This window comes from Mustelus asterias, chromosome 20 (assembly GCF_964213995.1).
Source record: "Mustelus asterias chromosome 20, sMusAst1.hap1.1, whole genome shotgun sequence".
Taxonomy (NCBI): domain Eukaryota; kingdom Metazoa; phylum Chordata; class Chondrichthyes; order Carcharhiniformes; family Triakidae; genus Mustelus; species Mustelus asterias.
Window position 1 is genome coordinate 24,325,520 of NC_135820.1, and position 16,047 is coordinate 24,341,566.

Genomic DNA, 16,047 nt, shown 5'->3' on the forward strand with positions numbered 1-16,047 from the left:
ATGCGCACCTTGATGGGGAGGGGGGGCGGGGCTATAGAGTCAGAGGTTTACAGCATGGAAACAGGCACTTCAGCCCAACTTGTCCATGCCATCCCTTTGTTTTTTTAACCACTAAGCTAGTCCCAATTGCCTGAGTTTGGCCCATATCCCTCTATAGCCATCTTACCCACGTAACTGTCTAAACGCTTTTTAAAAGACAAAATTGTACCCGCTTCACCTACTATCTCTGGCAGTTTGCTCCAGACACTCACCATCCTCTGAAAAAATTGCCCCTCTGGACACTTTTGTATCTCTCCCCTCTCACCTTAAACCTATGCCCTCTAGTTTTAGACTCCCCTACGTTTGGGAAAAGATATTGACTATCTAACTGATCTGTGCCCCTCATTATTTTATGGACCTCTATAAGATCACCCCTCACCTCCTACGCTCCAGAGAAAGTAGTCCCAGTCTATCCAGCCTCTCCTTACGACTCAAACCATCAAGTCCCAGGAGCATCCTAATAAATCTTTTCTGCACACTTTCTAGTTTAATAATATCCTTTCTAGAATAGGGTGACCAGAACTGTACACAGTATTCCAAGTGTGACCCTACCAATGTCTTGTACAATTTCAACAAAATGTCCCAACTCCTGTATTCAATGTTCTGACCAATGAAACCAAGCATGCCGAATGCCTTCTTCACTACTGTCTTCCTGTGATTCCACTTTCAAGGAGTTATGAACTCCTAGATCTCTTTGTTCTACAACACTCCCCAACACCCTACCATGAACTGAGTAAGTCCTGCCCTGGTTCGATCAATCAAAATGCATTCTCTTGCATTTATCTAAATTCAACTCTATCTGCCAATCGTCAGCCCACTGGCCCAATTGATCAGGATCCCATTGCAATCATAGAATCTTAGAAACCCTACAGTACGGAAAGAGGCCATTCGGCCCATCGAGTCTGCACCGACCACAATTCCACCCAGGCCCTACCCCCATATCCCTACAGATTTACCCACTAATCCCTCTAACCTACGCATCTCAGGCCACTAAGGGCAATTTTTTTTTTTAAGCATGGCCAATCAACCTAACCCGCACATCTTTGGACAATCCCAGATAACCTTCTTCACCTACGTCACTAATCTTGTTGTCATCTGCAAACATGGCTCCTAAATTCTTATCCAAGTCATTAATATAAATGACAAATAACAGTGGACCCAGTACCGATCCCTGAGGCACACAGTTAGTCACAGGCCTCCAGTTTGAAAAACAACCCTCTACAAGGGCAGCACGGTAGCACAGTGGTTAGCACTGCTGCTTCACAGCTCCAGGGTCCAGAGTTCGATTCCCGGCTTGGGTCACTGTCTGTGTGGAGTTTGCACATTCTCCTCGTGTTTGCGTGGGTTTCCTCCCACAGTCCAAAGATGTGCGGGTTAGGTTGATTGGCCAGGTTAAAATTGCCCCTGAGATGCGTAGGTTAGAGGGATTAGCGGGTAAATATGTGGGGGTAGGGCCTGGGTGGGATTGTGGTCGGTGCAGACTCGATGGGCCGAATGGCCTCCTTCTGCACTGTAGGGTTTCTATGATCTATGGAACCACCCCCTGGCTTGTCATCCAGCCAATTTTGTTTCCATTTGGCTACCTCACCATGGATCCCTTGAGATTTAACCTTGTGCAACAACCTATATCATGCGGTACCTTGTCAAAGGCTTTGCTAAAGCAGGCCCTGGGGACCGGGGGTGGGGGGTGGGTGGGAGGAGAGCGTGGGGCTCGCCCCAGAAGGGGGGGGGCAGGGACGCGTCCCAGAAAGAGGAAGGGGGGGGGGGGGGTAGAAAGGGGAGGGTGGGTGCATCCCTGAAAGGGTGGGGTGGATGTGCCCACCCGGGGGAGAGATTTTTTCCAAGTTACAACAGAACTGCCTAAGTGTCTCAATGAAAATTAAAGTCATATGTAAACAAATGTGGGCAATTGGAATTAGCTTAGGGGTTTAAAAAATATGACTCGATCCAAGACTCTGTTTTAAACATAATTACACTGGAATTCATTTAGTCTCAGAGCAAAAATGGAACCATCCATGAAAGAAGGATTCACAGTAGCTTCAAGAAACAGCTTTGGCAAGAGACCTGGAGGAATGGCTGCAGCTTAGAATGAAACTCCAGGATAATTCAGTCAGGCATGAAAGCTATCATTAATTTCCCACTCCAATGACTCAGATTATAATAACTTCTTGTAGTGCTGGTTTAAATTTCAATCTGCGTGGCTCATTGGCACTGCAAGTACAACCTTCATTTTAATAAAGGTATTTAAGTTATGGGCAAATTGCCTATTCCTGTTAGCAAGACCACACACCCGACACTAGCACAACAGATGCATACATCCTAAAGAAATGCTGCATTGTGAGGGGAGCCGTCTTTTGGAGGAGATATTAGATTAATATTGATATCAATGGAGGGAAATAATGAACGGAATATCAGAAAGTGATCCCCAAAACTGTGGAAGTAAATAAAGTTGAGCAACATAATTACACTGGAATTCATTTAGTCACCATAAGTCAATGGGTCCATTGAGCCAATAGTACCAGGAAATCTGGCCATTATGTCTTTAGTCAGTAAGCAGCAGAGAAGTCAGCACATTTGGTTACCTGTCACAGTATGAAATGTTACTACAGATTATAAACACTGCCAACAATTTTGGACACTCTGGCTGCAATAAGCCTTCCTTTTAGCCCCATCTCCCCTGTTCATTTGGTATTGCATAAATGTTTAATTATTTTGGGTTTAGAAGGGAACAGAGAAAAAGAAACAGGAAGTATGATGTCAAAGTAAACATGAACACATTCGATATTGACTAAAAGAGAAAGGAAAGGGTGGGAGGGATCCTTCTTATTGAAGCTATTCCCCTGTTGCTTACTGGACAAAATGCCGAGTCAAATTTCTTGCTCAGACCATTCAGGTCAGAATTAATATGCAAGAACTCATGAAATTTGGGTTATATTAACACGGATGGAAGATTGGTTAACGAACAAGAAACAAAGTAAGGATGGATTTTTCAAGTTAGCAGGCTATGACTAGTACAAAGTAGCAAGGATCATTGCAACATATACAATCTATATGAATGACTTGGATACATTACTCTGTCTCTTTGTCCAAGTCTGTTGATGACACAAAGCTCGATGTTTATGCAACTAAAAGACAAAATGCTGGAAAATCTCAGCAGGTCTGGCAGCATCTGTAAGGAGAGAAAAGAGCTGATGTTTTGAGTCCAGACGACCCTTTGTCAAAAGCTAAAAGGCATAGAAAATGGGAAATATTTATACTGCAGGGTGAGGGAATGAAAGATCAGTCATAGCTACAGAAACCAAAGGAAAAGGCTGCTAATGGCAGTTTCCCTACGACTCATCTTCCATTCCCTCACCCTGTATTATAAATATTTCCCACTTTCTATGCCTTTTAGCTTTGACAAAGGGTCATCTGGACTCGAAATGTCAGCTCTTTTCTTTCCTTACACATGCTGCCAGACCTGAGATTTTCCAGCATTTTCTCTTTTAGTTTCAGATTCCAGCATCCTAACTAATTTGCTTTTATATAGATGGAAAATGCAAGTTGCAAGGAGGATATTGAGAGTTTTGGTCCCTCAGAATCAAAGGATCTGGGAAGCGGGGAGGTAGAAAATCAGCCATGGTTGTACTAAATAGCAGAGGGTCTGCTTAATCTATTCCTACTGCTAATGTTATGTTTTTGACTCCAGCTGCATTAATGTCACTGATATATGCGAGGACAATATGAACTGTGGCTCCCACTCCCAGTTAAATGAGCCTGTTGCGCACATTGAAATTGGCCGGTACGATGTTGTGGGCATCACAGAGACGTGGCTGCAAGGGGATCAGGGCTGGGATCTAAATATTCAAGGATATGTGTCCTATCGCAAAGACAGGCAAAGAGGACGGGGATGCATTGTTAGTAAGGAATGAAGTTAAATAGATAGCCAGAAGTGACAGGATAAGACAACATAGAATTTCTGTGGGTAGAGTTGAGGAATCGGAAAGGTAAAAAGACCCTGATGGGAGTTATGTACAGGCCCTCCAGCAGTAGTCAGGATTTGGGGCAGAAAATAAATCAGGAGATAGAAAAGGCATATAAAAAAGGCAATATTACAATAATCATGGGGACTTCAATATGCAGATGGACTAGGAAAATCAGGTAGGTAGTGGATCCCAAGAAAAAGAATTTGTGGAATGTCCAAGAGATGTTTTTTTGGAGCAATGGTTGCCGCATTTCCCTACGCTAAAACAGTGGCTATGCTCCAAAAGTAATTAGGAAGGCAAATGGAATGTTGTTGTTTATTGCAAGAGGAATAGAATATAAAAGTAAGGATACTTTGCTACAACGCATTGGGAGACTGCATCTGGAATACTGTATACAATTTTGGTCTCCCTATTTAAGAAAGGCTTTAAACGCAGAAAAACAGTTGAGCAAAGGTTCACTCAATAGATACCTGGGATGCGGCTAATATCCTGTGAGGAAAGGTTGAACAAGCTAGCCCTGGTGGAGTTTATAAGATTGATATGTGACCTTATTTGAACATTTAAGATCCTGAGCACAATTGCATGGTGATCTAGTGATTCAGAATTGGTGCTTTCACTGCTGTGGCCTGGTTCGGTTCCTGCTCAGGGAGTTGCATTTTACAAAACAGCTATAAGACCCTGAGGAGACTTGATATGGTCGATGTTGAATGGATATTTCCCCTTGTGGGAGAGACTAGATCTAGGGGACACAGTTTAAAGATATGGGGGAGGAGGGTCTCATCTAAGTTGGATGAGGTCATGAGTCTTTAGAAATTTCCCCAGAGAGTAGTGGAGGGTCAGCCATTAAATATTTTTAAAGGCAGCGTTAGATTCTTAATTATTACTGAATAAAGTGACAGGCTGAAGTTTTTCATCTTGCACTCATCAGGAAACTTTGGGAATACCAATATAAGGAGAAAGCTACAATTTACACCATATGTGAGACCACATTTGGAATATTGTGTGCAGTTCTGGTCACCTCACTGTAAGAAGGATGTGGAAGCGCTGGAAAGAGTGCAGAGGAGATTTACCAGGATGCTGCCTGGTTTGGAGGGTAGGTCTTATGAGGAAAGGTTGAGGGAGCTAGGGCTGTTCTCTCTGGAGCAGAGGAGGCTGAGGGGAGACTTAATAGAGGTTTATAAAATGATGAAGGGGATAGATAGAGTGAACGTTCAAAGACTATTTCCTCGGGTGGATGGAGCTATTACAAGGGGGCATAACTATAGGGTTCGTGGTGGGAGATATAGGAAGGATATCAGAGGTAGGTTCTTTACGCAGAGTGGTTGGGGTGTGGAATGGACTGCCTGCAGTGATAGTGGAGTCAGACACTTTAGGAACATTTAAGCGGTTATTGGATAGGCACATGGAGCACACCAGGATGATAGGGAGTGGGATAGCTTGATCTTGGTTTCAGATAAAGCTCGGCACAACATCGTGGGCCGAAGGGCCTGTTCTGTGTTCTATGTTAACTTGTGACAGAGCCTACTAGGGAACAGGCAACTCTGGATTTGGTGATGTGTAATGAGGCAGACTTGATTAGGGAACTTAAGGTGAAGGAACCCTTAGGGAGCAGTGATCATAGATCATAGAAACCCTACAGTGCAGAAGGAGGCCATTCGGCCCATCGAGTCTGAACCGACCACAATCCCACCCAGGCCCTACCCCCACATATTTTACCCGCTAATCCCTCTAACCTACACATCCCAGGACTCTAAGGGGCAATTTTTAACCTGGCCAATCAACCTAACCCTTTGGACTGTGGGAGGAAACCGGAGCACCCGGAGGAAACCCACGCAGACACGAGGAGAATGTGCAAACTCCATACAGACAGTGACCCGAGCCAGGAATCGAACCCGGGACCCTGGAGCTGTGAAGCAGCAGTGCTAACCACTGTGCTACCGTGCCGCCCAATATGACCACAATATGATAGAATTTACCCTGCAGTTTGAGGGGGAGAAGCTGGAATCAGATGTAACGGTATTACAATTAAATAAAGGTAACTACAAAGACATAAGGGAGGAGCTGGCCAGAGTTGATTGGAAAGGGAGCCTAGCAGAGAAGACAGTGGAACAGCAATGGCAGGAGTTTTTGGGGGTTATTCGGGAGGCATAACAGAAATTCATCCCAAGGAGGAGGAAACATGCTAAGGAGAGGATAAGGCATCCATGTCTGACGAGGGAAGTCAAAGACAGCATAAAAGCAAAAGAAAAAGCAGACAAAGTGGCGAGGATTAGTGGGAAGCCAGAAGATTGGGAAGCCTTTAAAAGCAAGCACAGGACAGCTAAAAAAACAATTAGGGGGGAGAAGATGAAATGTGAGTGCAAGCTAGCTAGTAATATAAAAGAAGATAGGAAGAGTTTTTTTTTCAATATATAAAAAGGTAAGAGACAGGCAAAAATGGACATTGGACCACTGGAAAACAAGTCTGGAGAAGTAATAATAGGAAACAAAGAAATGGCAGAGGAACTGAATAGTTACTTTGCATCAGTCGGGTGGAAAACACCATGGGATGCAGAGCTTCAGGAGAATCAGGGGGTACAGGTGAGTGAAGTGGCCATCACTAATGAGAAGGTTCTGGGAAGCTGAAAGGGCTGAAGGTGGATAAATCACCAGGGCTGGATGGACTACAGCCCAGGGTTCTAAAAGAGATCGCTGAGGAAATTGTGGAGGTATTGGTGGTGATCTCTCAGGAATCACTGGAGGCAGGGAGGGCCCCAGAGGACTGGCAAGAAGCTAGTGTAACATCGCTGTTTAAGGAGGGAGGGAGGCAGCAGACGGGAAATTAGTCTGGTTAGCCGGACTTCAGTCATTGGCAAGATTTTAGAGTCCATTATTAAAGATGAGATCGCGGAATACTTGGAAGTGCATGATAAAATAGGACCCAGTCAGCACAGCTTCGTCAAGGAGAGGTCATGTCTGACAAATCTGTTCGAGTTCTTTGAGGAGGTAACAAGGAAGTTAGATAAGAACAAAGAACAGTACAGCACAGGAAACAGGCCCTTCGGCCCTCCAAGCCTGTGCCACTCCTTGGTCCAACTAGACCAATCGTTTGTATCCCTCCATTCCAAGGCTGCTCATGTGACTATCCAGGTAAATCTTAAACGATGTCAGCGTGCCTGCCTCCACCACCCTACTTGGCAGCGCATTCCAGGCCCCCACCACCCTCTGTGGAAAAAACGTCCCTCTGATGTCTGAGTTATACTTCGCCCCTCTCAGCTTGAGCCAGTGACCCCTTGTGATCGTCACCTCCGACCTGGGAAAAAGCTTCCCACTGTTCACCCTATCTATACCCTTCATAATCTTGTACACCTCTATTAGATCTCCCCTCATTCTCCGTCTTTCCAAGGAGAACAACCCCAGTCTACCCAATCTCTCCTCATAGCTAAGACCCTCCATACCAGGCAACATCCTGGTAAACCTTCTCTGCACTCTCTCCAACGCCTCCACGTCCTTCTGGTAGTGCGGCGACCAGAACTGGACGCAGTACTCCAAATGTGGCCTAACCAGCGTTCTATACAGCTGCATCATCAGACTCCAGCGTTTATACCCTGTCCTATAAAGGCAAGCATACCATATGCCTTCTTCACCACCTTCTCCACCTGTGTTGCCACCTTCAAGGATTTGTGGACTTGCACACCTAGGTCCCTCTGTGTTTCTATACTCCTGATGACTCTGCCATTTATTGTATAACTCCTCCCTACATTATTTCTTCCAAAATGCATCACTTCGCATTTATCCGGATTAAACTCCATCTGCCACCTCTCCGCCCAATTTTCCAGCCTATCTATATCCTGCTGTATTGCCCGACAATGCTCTTCGCTATCCGCAAGTCCAGCCATCTTCGTGTCATCCGCAAACTTGCTGATTACACCAGTTACACCTTCTTCCAAATCATTTATATATATCACAAATAGCAGAGGTCCCAGTACAGAGCCCTGCGGAACACCACTGGTCACAGACCTCCAGCCGGAAAAAGACCCTTCGACCACTACCCTCTGTCTCCTATGGCCAAGCCAGTTCTCCACCCATCTAGCCACTTCTCCTTGTATCCCATGAGCCTTAACCTTCTTAACCAACCTGCCATGTGGGACTTTGTCAAATGCCTTACTGAAATCCATATAGACGACATCCACGGCCCTTCCTTCATCAACCGTTTTTGTCACTTCCTCAAAAAACTCCACCAAATTTGTAAGGCACGACCTCCCTCTTACAAAACCATGCTGTCTGTCACGAATGAGACTGTTCCGTTCTAAATGCACATACATCCTGTCTCTAAGAATCCTCTCCAACAACTTCCCTACCATAATAGGTTTTCGGTGCTGGAGGCTACAGTTGAGGAGGAATCAACTGAGCATAGAGAGCAGATCTCTGGGGGTGAGCCGAGTGAGAAAGCTCAGGTGGTTAGGGGCTGTAAAAGACTGGGCCTTGTGATTGGGGACTCCACAATTAAGGGGACAGATAGGAGGGTCGGAACTAAAGGTAGGGACTCAGGGTTGGTGTGTTGCCTACCAGGGGCTGGGGTCCGGGATGTGTCTGACAGGGTATTCAGGACTCTTAGGGGGGAGGGAGATAAACCACAAGTTATTGTACATGTGGGGACACACGACATAGGGAGGATAGGGGAAGGGGATATTAGGCAGGGATTTATGGAGTTGGGGTGGAAACTAAAGGCCAAGACTGACAGAGTGGTTATCTCTGGACTCTTGCCTGTACCACGGATAGTTTAGAGAGGAATAGGGAGAGGGAAGGTTTGAATTCATGGCTGAGGGGATGGTGCAGGAGGGAGGGGTTCAGGTACTTAAGCAATTGGGGCTCGTACTGGGGAAGGTGTGACCTCTATGAGAAGGATGGTCTACACCTTAATCAGAAGGGGACCAATATCCTGGGGGGTAAATTTGCTAAGGCCATGCAGGGAGGTTTAAACTGATTCGGGGGGGGGGAGGGATCCTGAGTAGTGGGGCTGAAAGTGAGGGATGCATGGATGGGGACTGCAATGCACGGCATTGCAGAGGTGGGGTGGAGCAGGGTTTGAAATGTGTATACTTCAATGCCAGGAGTATTCGCAATAAAGTGGGTGAACTTGCAGCGTGGATCAGTACCTGGGACTTCGATGTTGTGGCTATTTCAGAGACATGGATAGAGCAGGGGCAGGAATGGATGCTGCAGGTCCCGGGGTTCAAATGTTTTAGTCGAAGTAGGGAAGGAGGTAGAAGAGGGGGAGGGGTAGCATTATTGGTCAGAGATTGTATCACAGTGTCAGAGAGGAGGTTTGATGAGGACTTATCTGTTGAGGTAGTATGGGCGGAGATTAGAAATAGGAGAGGAGAGGTCACCCTGTTGGGAGTCTTTTATAGACCTCCTAAAAGTTCTAGAGAGGTTGAGGAAAGGATTGCGGAGTCAATCCTGCTTAGGAGTGAAAGTAATAGGGCAATTGTTATGGGGGATTTTAACTTGACTAATATTGACTGGAATTGTTATAGCTCTAGCTCGTTAGAGGGGTCAGTTTTTGTTCAAAGCGTGCAGGAAGGTTTTTTGACTCAGTATGTAGACAGGCCAACTAGAGGTGAGGCTATATTGGATCTGGTGCTGGGAAATGAGCCAGACCAGGTGCTAGACTTGGAAGTTGGTGTGCATTTTGGTGATAGTGACCACAATTCGGTTACGTTCACCTTAGTGATGGAAAGGGATAGGCATGAACCTCGGGCCAGTGGTTTTAGCTGGGGGAAGGGTAATTATGAGGCTATTAGGAGAGAATTAGGAAACATAGGTTGGACTAGGAGATTACAGGGACTGGGAACGTCCGACATGTGGAGTTTTTTCAAGGAGCAGCTACTGCGAGTCTGTGATAGGTATGTCCCTGTCAGGCAAGGAGGAATTGGTAGGGCTAGGGAACCGTGGTGCACCAAAAAAGTTTCTTTGTTGGTTAAAAAGAAAAAGGAGGCTTATGTTCGGATGAGACGTGAGCACTCGGGTAGTGCACTAGAAAGCTTTAGATTGGCTAAGAGGGAGTTGAAGAGCGAGCTTAGAAGGGCTAAAAGGGGACATGAGAAGACTTTGGCGGATAGGGTTAAAGAGAATCCTAAGGCGTTCTATAGGTATGTCAAGAACAGAAGGTTGGTTAGGGCAAGTTTAGGGCCAATTATAGATGGCAGAGGGAAGTTATGTGTGGAACCGGAGGAGATTGGTGAAGCATTGAACCAATATTTCTCTTCGGTGTTCACGCAAGGGGACATGAATATAGCTGAGGAGGACACTGGGTTGCAAGGGAGTAGAATAGACAGTATTACAGTTGATAAGGAGGATGTGCAGGATATTCTGGAGGGTCTGAAAATAGATAAATCCCCTGGTCCGGATGGGATTTATCCAAGGATTCTCTGGGAGGCAAGAGAAGTGATTGCAGAGCCTCTGGCTCTGATCTTCAGGTCGTCGTTGGCCTCTGGTATAGTACCAGAAGATTGGAGGTTAGCGAATGTTGTCCCATTGTTTAAGAAGGGGAACAGAGACTTCCCCGGGAATTATAGACCGGTGAGTCTCACTTCTGTTGTCGGCAAGATGTTGGAAAAAATTATAAGGGATAGGATTTATAGTTATTTGGAGAGTAATGAATTGATAGGTGATAGTCAGCATGGTTTTGTGGCAGGTAGGTCGTGCCTTACTAACCTTATTGAGTTTTTTGAGAAAGTGACCAAGGAGGTGGATGGGGGCAAGGCAGTGGACGTGGTATATATGGATTTTAGTAAGGCGTTTGATAAGGTTCACCATGGTAGGCTTCTGCAGAAAATGCAGATGTATGGGATTGGGGGTGATCTAGGAAATTGGATCAGGAATTGGCTAGCGGATAGGAAACAGAGGGTGGTGGTTGATAGTAAATATTCATCATGGAGTGCGGTTACAAGTGGTGTACCTCAGGGATCTGTTTTGGGGCCACTGCTGTTTGTAATATTTATTAATGATCTGGATGAGGGTATAGTTGGGTGGATTAGCAAATTTGCTGATGACACCAAAGTCGGTGGTGTGGTAGACAGTGAGGAAGGGTGTCGTAGTTTGCAGGAAGACTTAGACAGGTTGCAAAGTTGGGCCGAGAGGTGGCGGATGGAGTTTAATGCGGAGAAGTGTGAGGTAATTCACTTTGGTAGGAATAACAGATGTGTTGAGTATAGGGCTAACGGGAGGACTTTGAATAGTGTGGAGGAGCAGAGGGATCTAGGTGTATGTGTGCATAGATCCCTGAAAGTTGGGAATCAAGTAGATAAGGTTGTTAAGAAGGCATATGGTGTCTTGGCGTTTATTGGTAGGGGGATTGAATTTAGGAGTCGTAGCGTTATGTTGCAACTGTACACAACTCTGGTGCGGCCGCACTTGGAGTACTGTGTGCAGTTCTGGTCCCCACATTACAGGAAGGATGTGGAGGCTTTGGAGAGGGTGCAGAGGAGGTTTACCAGGATGTTGCCTGGTATGGAGGGGAGATCCTATGAGGAGAGGCTGAGGGATTTGGGATTGTTTTCGCTGGAAAGGCGGCGGCTAAGAGGGGATCTTATTGAAACATATAAGATGATTAGAGGTTTAGATAGGGTGGATAGTGATAGCCTTTTTCCTCTGATGGAGAAATCCAGCACGAGGGGGCATGGCTTTAAATTGAGGGGGGGTAGTTATAGAACCGATGTCAGGGGTAGGTTCTTTACCCAGAGGGTGGTGAGGGATTGGAATGCCCTGCCAGCATCAGTAGTAAATGCGCCTAGTTTGGGGGCGTTTAAGAGATCCGTAGATAGGTTCATGGACGAAAAGAAATTGGTTTAGGTTGGAGGGTCACAGTTTTTTTTTTTAAACTGGTCGGTGCAACATCGTGGGCCGAAGGGCCTGTTCTGCGCTGTAATGTTCTATGTTCTATGTTCTACCACGGACGTCAAGCTCACCGGCCTATAATTTCTTGGGTTATCCCTGCTACCCTTCTTAAACAACGGGACCACATTCGCTATCCTCCAATCCTCAGGGACCTCACCCGTGTCCAAAGAAGTGACAAAGATTTCCATCAGAGGCCCAGCAATTTCATCTCTCGTCTCCCTGAGCAGTCGAGGATAGATGCCATCAGGCCCTGGGGCTTTGTCAGTTTTAATGTTCCCTAAAAAACCTAACACTTCCTCCCTTGTAATGGAGATTTTCTCTAACGGGTCAACACCTCCCTCCGAGACACTCCCGGTTAACACGCCCCTCTCCTTCGTGAATACCGATGCAAAGTATTCATTTAGGATCTCCCCTATTCCCTTGGGTTCTAAGCATAATTCCCCTCCTTTGTCCCTGAGAGGTCCGATTTTCTCCCCGACAACTCTTTTGTTCCTAACGTATGAATAGAATGCCTTAGGATTCTCTTTAATCCTGCCTGCCAAGAACATCTCGTGACCTCTTTTTGCCCTTCTAACTCCCCGTTTGAGTTCTTTCCTACTCTCTCTGTATTCCTCCAGAGCTCCATCTGTTTTCAGTTGCCTGGACTTAACGTACGCCTCCCTTTTCATTTTAATCAGATCCTCAATTTCCCTGGTTATCCACGGCTCTCGAATCCTACCTTTCCTTTTTACAGGCGCATGCCTATCCTACAGCCTTATCAATAGTTCCTTAAAAGACTCCCACATGCCAGACGCGGACTTACCATCGAACATCCTCTCCCAATCAACATCCACCAATTCCTGCCTAATCCGGCTATAGTTAGCCTTCCCCCAATTTAGCCCCCTGCCCGTAGGACAGCACTCATCCTTGTCCATTACTATCCTAAAGTTAACAGAGTTGTGGTCACTATTTGCCACATGTTCCCCTACCGAAACTTTGACGACCTGACCGGGCTCATTTCCCAGAACTAGGTCCAGTATAGCCCCCTCTCTAGTCGGGCTATCTACATACTGTTCCAAAGAACCTTCCAGTACGCATTTTACAAATTCCTCCCCGTCCGGACCCCCAGCTCTAAGCACTTTCCAGTCTGTGCCAGGGAAATTAAAGTCCCCCACTACAACAACCCTATTTTTTCTGCACCTATCCAGAATCTCCTGACATATCCTTTCCTCCACTTCCCGTGGGCTGTTGGGTGGTCTGTAGTACACCCCCAGCATAGCGACTGCACCCTTCCTGTTTCTGAGTTCCACCCACAGCGACTCAGTACATGACCCCTCTAAGTTGTCTACCCTCTGCACCGCGGTAATATGTTCCTTAACTAATATCGCTACCCCCCCACCTTTTTTAGCCTCTCCTCTGTCTCGCCTAAAACACTTATACCCCGGAATATTCAGCTGCCAGTCCTGTCCTTCCGTTAACCAAGTTTCCGTCACCGCAACCACATCCAAATTCCGCATAAGCATTAAGGCCCTAAGTTCGTCTGTTTTACCCGTTACGCTCCTCGCATTGAAGCAGATGCACTCCAGACCTCCAGGCCCACTCAGGTCATCCTCCTCCAGAGTGCTCCTCTTCTTAGCTAGCCTTGCCCTGGCCCCCAGCTCAACCCCAGCCTCAGTATTTACTGACCTACTGTTTTGTTCCCCACCCCGCTGCCACACTAGTTTAAATCCTGCTGAAACACTGTAGCAAAACTCCCAGCCAGGATATTTGCTCCCTTCCAGTTAAGGTGTAACCCATCCTTTCTGTACAGTTGCCATCCTGACTTGAAGATTTCCCAGTTATCTGTGAATTTAAAACCCTCCCTCTTGCACCAGTCCTTTGGCCACGCGTTCAACTGTAGAATCTCCCTGTTCCGAGCCTCACTTGCACTAGACACCGGGAGCAGTCCAGAGATTGCTACCCTGGAGGCCTTACTTTTTAGCCTAGCACCCAACTCCCTGAATTTCTCTCGTATGACCCCCCTGCTCTTCCTACCTACATCATTTCCCCCAATGTGTACAATCACATCCGTTTGACTACCTTCCTTTTTAAATATGCTTCCTACCCTCTCGGAGACATCCAGTACCCCGGCACCAGGGAGGCAGACTACCATCCTGGATTCTCGTTCACTCCCACAGAACCGCCTGTCTGTGCCTCTAACCATTGCGTCCCCCACAACTATCGCTCTCCTAAACCCCTTCTTTCCCTTCCGGACCCCTGAGCCTGTCTCCGTGGAGGCGATCTGGTCCAGAGAACCAGTGGACATGATTTATCTAGATTTCCAGAAGGCCTTTAACAAGGTGCCGCATAGGAGACAGTTAAATTAAGAGCCCATGGTGTTAACGGTAAGATCCCGGCATGGATAGAGGATTGGCTGACTGGCAAAAGGCAGTGAGTGGGGATAAAGAGGTCTTTTTCAGGATGGTAGCTGGTGACTAGTGGTATGTCTGAGGGGTTGGTGCTGGGACCACAACTTTTCACAATATACATTAATGATTTGGAAGGAGGAACTAAAGGCATTGTTGCCAAGTTTGCAGATGATACAAAGATATGGAGAGGGACAGGTAGTATTGAGGAAGCAGGGAGGCTGCAGAAGGATTTGGACAGGTTAGGAGAGTGGGCAAAGTGGCAGATGGAATACAATTTGGAAAAGTGAGAGATTATGCACTTTGGAAGGAGGAATGGAAGCAGAGACTATTTTTTTTTAAATGGGGAAATGCTGAGGAATCAAAAACACAAAAGGACTTGGGAGTCCTTGTTCAAGATTCTCTGAAGGTTAACGTTCAGGTTCAGTCAGCAGTTAGGAAGGCAAATGCAATGTTAGCATTCATGTCGCGAGGTCTAGAGTACCAGAGCAAGGATGTACTTATGAGGTTGTATAAGGCTCTGGTCAGACCCCATTTGGAGTATTGAGAGCAGTTTTGGGCCCCATATCTAAGGAAGGATGTGCTGGCCTTGGAAAGGGTCCAGAGGAGGTTCACAAAAATGATCCCTGGAATGAAGAGCTTGTCGTATGAGGAACAGTTGAGGACTCTGGGTCTGTACCCAGTTGGAGTTTAGAAGGATGAGGGGAGGCCTTATTGAAACTTACAGGATACTGCGAGGCCTGGATAGAGTTCACGTGGAGAGGATGTTTCCACTAGTAGGAAAAACTAGAACCAGAGGGCACAACCTCGGGCTAAAGGGGCGATCCTTTAAAAACAGAGATGAGGAGGAATTTCTTCAGCCAGAGAGTGGTGAAACTGTGGAACTCTTTGCCACAGAAGGCTATGGAGGCCAGGTATTGAGTGTCTTTAAGACAGAGATAGATAGATTCTTGATTAATAAGGGGATCAGGGGTTATGGGGAAAAGGCATGAGAAAAATATCAGCCATGATTGAATGGCGGAGCAGACTTGATGGGCTGAGTGGCCTAATTCTTCTCCTCTGTCTTATGGTCTTCTTTACCGATCCTATCTACTTGCGTGGCAACTTTCAGGGAACTATGGACTTGAACCCCAAGATCTCTCTGTACATCAATGCTGTTCAGGGTCCTCCCATTAACTATATGCTTACTCTTAATATTTGATCTCCCAAAATGCAGCACTTCACACATGCCTGGATTAAACTTCATCAGCCATTTCTCCGCCCATATCTATAACTGATCTCTATCCCAATCTATCTTTTGACAACCTTCGACACTATCCACAACTCCACCCATCTTTGTGTCGCCTGCAAACTTACTAACCCACCCATCTACGTTTTCATCCAAGTCATTTATATACATCACAAACAGCAGGGATCCCAGTACGGATCCCTGCGGAATACCACCAATACTCCTCCACCAATACTCTCCAACTTCTTTGGGCAAGTCAATTCTGAATCCAAGCCACCATCCAAGCATGGATCCCATGCATCTTAATCTTCTGGATAAGCCTATCACGAGGGACCTTGTCGAAAGCTGTACGAAAATCCATGCAGACAACACCCACTGCCCCATCCTCAATCACCTTCGTCACCTCATTGAAAAAAAAAATCAAGTTAGTAATACATGACCTGCCCCGCACAAAGCCATGCTGACTTTCCCTAATTAGGCATGCTTTTCCAAATGCGTGCAAATCCTCTCCCCAAGAATCCTCTCCAATAGCTCCCCAACCACCAATGTC

General features: G+C 46.3%; 1 protein-coding gene across 1 annotated transcript in view; it reads right to left on the bottom strand.

The window, feature by feature from the left end:
* The window catches only part of rab22a (RAB22A, member RAS oncogene family), a 103,966-nt gene that overhangs the window by 30,439 nt on the left and 57,480 nt on the right, over positions 1-16,047 (bottom strand). The gene's annotated exons all lie outside the window — the stretch shown is intronic.